This window comes from Balaenoptera physalus (genome assembly GCF_965194825.1).
Source record: "Balaenoptera physalus genome assembly, chromosome: 1".
Classification (NCBI taxonomy): Eukaryota; Metazoa; Chordata; class Mammalia; order Artiodactyla; family Balaenopteridae; genus Balaenoptera; species Balaenoptera physalus.
The window spans coordinates 33,376,249-33,381,285 of NC_138882.1; positions in this window are offsets into that span (position 1 = coordinate 33,376,249).

A 5,037-nucleotide genomic window follows, 5' to 3' on the forward strand; every position below is an offset into this window, starting at 1 on the left:
CCATTTTCCCACAGTTCTGGTTCCTTGCAGGGTGTTCATGTGTTTGTTGTAAATGAAAATATTTCATAGTACATGGGAGGGGTGTGGTTGGAGAGAAAGAGAGAGGGAGAGAGAGGCTCTGAACGAACGCTTTTCACTTTTGGGAACCAGGGCCCATCCTAAGGGAGCTGATATGGGGAATCTGGGTCTAAGGACCATCCTTTGCCACTAGAAACAACTTGTCTTTCTTTTCCTTCCTTTCAATTTTTCTTTTTTCAAAATGGAAATATCTTCAGCGTTTTTCTTATTCTAAAATATGTGAAAGTCCCCCATGGGCCTCCTCCTCAGAGATAAGCATTACTATCAATTTGAAGTTACCTTATGCAGACTTTTTTCCTTGCATATGTAAACAGAGATGGCTATTGGTAAGGAAACCTTTTTCTTTTCTCATTTAACAGTAGATTTCCCAACAGTACATTCTTCTAACTCATTCAGCACAGTGTCAATTTATTTATCAAACCCTCTCTTAATAAATATTTGTTTTGTGCCAGGTGCTAAGAGAGACACCCCAAGACCTGCAAGACAACTGGGGGAGGCCCTAGCTGTCACTTCTGGCAGCAGGGGTCGTGGAAAACACACCAGGCTTAACCCTAACCCTAAGCCTGTATCCACATCTGTGCTCCACCCCTCATCAATCTGCCATCCTTGGCTAATTACTTTGTGTCTCTGGGATATTCTCCCTGCAGAGCTCTTGGGAAGAGTTGAGCTTATCTGGATGGAAGCACTTGGCTCATAATGTTAGCGTCCCTTCTCTCTAAGCATCAGGATCCAAGAAGCTCACAGCTACACACATGCACACACTTTTTTTTGCTTTGTTTTTACTCTTTTTTTGCCTATATATATATATGTGTATATATATATATATATATATATATATATATATATACACTTTTTTTAAAAATAAATTATTGCTTTCAGAGCAATATTTAAGCAATTAAGTCAAAAGCAGCATAGTGGAGCGGTTAACAACACAAGCTCTGTGAGGGCGGGGCGCCAACCTTTAGAGGGCATCCCTGCAGACTTTCTCCTCCAGGGTGATTTCTGCATGGGCAGCAACCCTGATGTGCTGGCCTGGAGCCTGAGGGTCCAGGAGCCTGAGTGGTGGAGGCTGGAGTATGAAAGTGATGCTTCAATCACATCTGTAGGAAGTGAAATCATGCTCAGTCCCAAGGCTGCCCGAACCCAGTTCTGCTCTGAGCACTCTGGTCCCTCAAGGCAGAAGTGATGCTTTCAGTCAGTGTGGACTAAACTCCTGCTGCCTGTGTAAACCTACTTAACCCTAATAGCTGCTTTGGGTTTTCCACAACTGACCTTGGCTCTTTGTGACCTTCACATCAGTGGTTATTACCTCTGAAATCCAGGACCGTGTCCCATGTCCCATGTCTGATACTAGGTCACCACCTCTCAGGGATGGGCCAAGAGGTTTGGCCAAAGCATCACTGTACCCTGGGAATTGTTAAAGGATGCTGTATTCGTTTCCTAGGGCTGCCATAACCAAGTACCACAAATTTAGTGGCTTAAGACAACAGATATCTATTGTCTCACAGTTCTGGAGGCTAGAAGACCCAGATCAATGTGTCAGCAAGGCCATGCTCCCTCTGAAATCGTAGGGGAGAAACTTTCCTCACCTATTCCAGACTTCTGGCTGGAATCCTCGGCATTGCTTGGCTTGCAGCTGCATCACTCCAATCTCAGCCTCCGTCATCCCATGATGCGTCCCTGTGTGTCTCTGTCTCTGTGACTCTTCCCTCTTATAAGGACACCAGTCACATCAGATTAAAGGCCCACCCTACTCTAGTATGAACTCATCTCAATTTTAATTGCACCTCCAGCGACCCTATTTCCAAATAAGGTCATTCTGAGGTACAGGGGTTCAGACTTCAACCTATCTTTTAGGGGAACTCAATTTAACCCGTAACAGATGCTCTGCTAACTAACTGCCCTTATATTTGACTTTTGGCTTCTTAAAATCCTTTTAGGAGTTTTCGGTGTTTTGTTGTTCTTTTCTTGTCTTCTTTTCTCTTCTTTCCCTCACAACAAATCTGTAAATTAGGCAGAGGAGGTTTTCTTACCCTGTTTTGTAGATGGGGAAATTGGGGTATAAAACAATGAAACCATTTGTCAAAAGTAGAGATGAAGGTAGAATCCATGTCTCCCAGCTCCTAATCCACTGCTTCTGATTCATCCTCCTCCCCCACCCAGGTAGTTGCCAGTTCAGGATATCTCAAAGGCAAGGATGAAAGGTAGATTCTAAACAGTCCCCCTAATAATGTTTACTTGTTAAAATAAAGATGTATAAGGTGCTGAAAAGTTAATGGTTGCTGACCCCCAAAAGGATCCAAACAGCGTCCTCATGTCTGCTCCTACATGGAGATAAGACCCTGCCAAAGGATTCCCGGGAGCCTGCTATTTTCGTGTGTCGGGCATCACTTCCTTTGAGGAATTGTTCCCCTCCTGTTCTAAGTCCTGTAGCCTCTCCTGGTGGTTCCTGGGTTCCCGTCATCACCGGTGACATTACAGGGGAGGACTCAGGCCTCAAGTCACACTTGTCAGACTCTCTCTCCTGGGAATGGAAATCTTGAGTGGGACCCCACAGGACAGAGGGGTGCCTGGAGCTGAGTCGTGCGTGGCAGGCACACGGAGAGTGCTCCCGAGTTCCCAGTGCCAAGGTCACAGGGCTACCCTGCTTCTGTCCTTCCTACTGCGTCTGTTCTCAGCTAAAGAACTCTGGCACGTGCAACTCACTGTAAGAGGGAGGCTGGGATGACTGTCTTGTGTGGGAGTCGGTGGCCTCAGGACTGTGAAGTCTGCTCTTTTCTCTAAGGAAAGTTCCAAAGCATGCCTCAGTGACTTTGGCTGGGGAGCCCTTAAAAGAAGAACTTGTGCTTACGAGGATGGTCAGGGGAGAGGAGTTATGTGAGAACTTACCCAGCACCCCGCACACTTGGGGTGTGTAAAACACATCAGGGTTTAGAGCTACAAGTCCAGGCCTCAGGACCATAGTATGCCCCCTCTCCTCAGCTTCAACATCTGCCCTCATCTTTTCAACACTTGCCAGGTTATGACATAACACTGGTTTCTATAACAACGAGACCCCCAGATCACAGTGCTTTAGCACAATCAAAGTGTATTCCTCGTTCATGGAGAGGCCAGTTGAAGAGCCGATGCTTCAAAACCCTGGGATCCATCTGCCCTGTGGTTCCCACATCCCCTAGGACCTCAGAGTCATTCTACTGTCCTGTGGACAGGGATAGATTATGGCAGCTCCTGCAAGAAGTCTTCCCAGGCCAGGTTTGAAAGAGGCCCAGTACCAGCGGGACACTTCTCTATATCCATTTGACTTGAGCTCTATGGGACCAGGGGCTCTGTCTTGTTCACCGTTCCGTCCATCGGCTAAAATGTGGTCCATGACCATGCCTGTCTACAGGGGGTGGGAAATGGCAGTGAGCTGTGGCCTGGCGGTGTAAGGGGGCTTGAATGAACACTGGTCGTCTCTGCCTCACCAGGCCTCTGGCTGAGATCCTTTCCTTTCTCCTGATTCTTAAATGTGAGTGTGTCTCAAGTTCTGCCTCAGCCCTCTTCTCTCTCTCTCATTCTCCTCTCTCCATCTCCTTCCCCTCTCCCACATCGGGGATGATGTGTCTCTGCTGAGTGCAACCTATGGAGACAACCCCTGTGTCAACATGTCTACGCAGACGACCTGTAAATCTACGACCTTTTCAAATTAGCTCCTGTATCTCTGTTTCTCATCCTGCGCTATCTAGCCTGACCTCTTGTCCTACAATTCGTTCATTTACCCAACAAATATTTATGGAGTCCTATCCTGGGCCTGTTTCCTTAAGGGGAAATTTTTTTTTTAATGCCTGAGTCAGAAGCTTATATTTAACATTTTATTGGGAAGTTCAATTCAAAGGAAGTAAGAAAGGGGGAAAGGGAAGTGAAGAAGAAAGAGAAGGGGAATAGATACAAGGAGGTGAGTTTCCAAGCTGACTACAGATTTGCAGCAAACACAGGCACCTCCAGCAAGGCCGTGGACTGAGGGCAGCTCAGAATGGACCATTGGCAGGGCGGTGGTGAGGGCCAGAAGTGAGTTTGAACCATGTCTTATTTCCACTGATAAAATACAAGTATCCATTTTGTGTCCCCCAAAGGGTCTGACACACTCAGATTATTGAATGAATGCGTGCAAGAGGGAAGAAAGGAAGGAACTTCAATGAACGCAGTGTCAGGGCCTCCCCTGCAGAGTAGAAGCTGGATGCCATTTTCCAGTGGAGCATGTGTCAGAGGAAGAGAAGGGAAGTTGCTGACTTTTGATCCGTGCAGACAGAGGAAGTGGGGACTAGAGCCTGAAGGTGCTTAGTGACTTGGCTTCCAAAGGTGTTAAGGGTAGTTTGCAAACATCCCCTAAAAGTATAAATTTCAGTCCCATATTCAGAGGCTGTAATGACTAGCTAAGGACAGTTCACTTCCCCTACCCAAAAGCACCCACAGCAGCCGTCGGGCCCATGGTAACTTTTACATGTTCTCTGAAAGAGGCTCAAATGTGCCTCTATACCTCTACAGATACCCGTCTCTCTCTCTCTCTTTCTCTCTCTCTCTCTCTGTCTCTCTCTCTCTCTCACACACACACACACACACACATTCATTTAAAACCTGATCTCAGAAAAGCAGAAGAATGGGGGGGCAGGGGATTCCAAAGGGCACCAAATTAAGGGCAAATTGGCTGTCATAAACCAGTGGTTGTCCTGAGGGCAAATTGATGCACCCTTTCCGAAGTAAACCAAGTGGAATATGCCCTAGAATTTTTCCAAATGTAATGTATCCTGTCCAATACTACACTTCATGGAAATCACTGCACCCTCCCTCCAGGCATGTTTGCTAGTGAAGCAAAGAAATGAGCTTCAACCGGAGCTTTTGTTCCACCAAAAACTCCTCTCCAGGGCCTGTATCTAGCACTGCATGTGGCCTAGTGTGGGTTCAGGGATATTAAGTCCACCC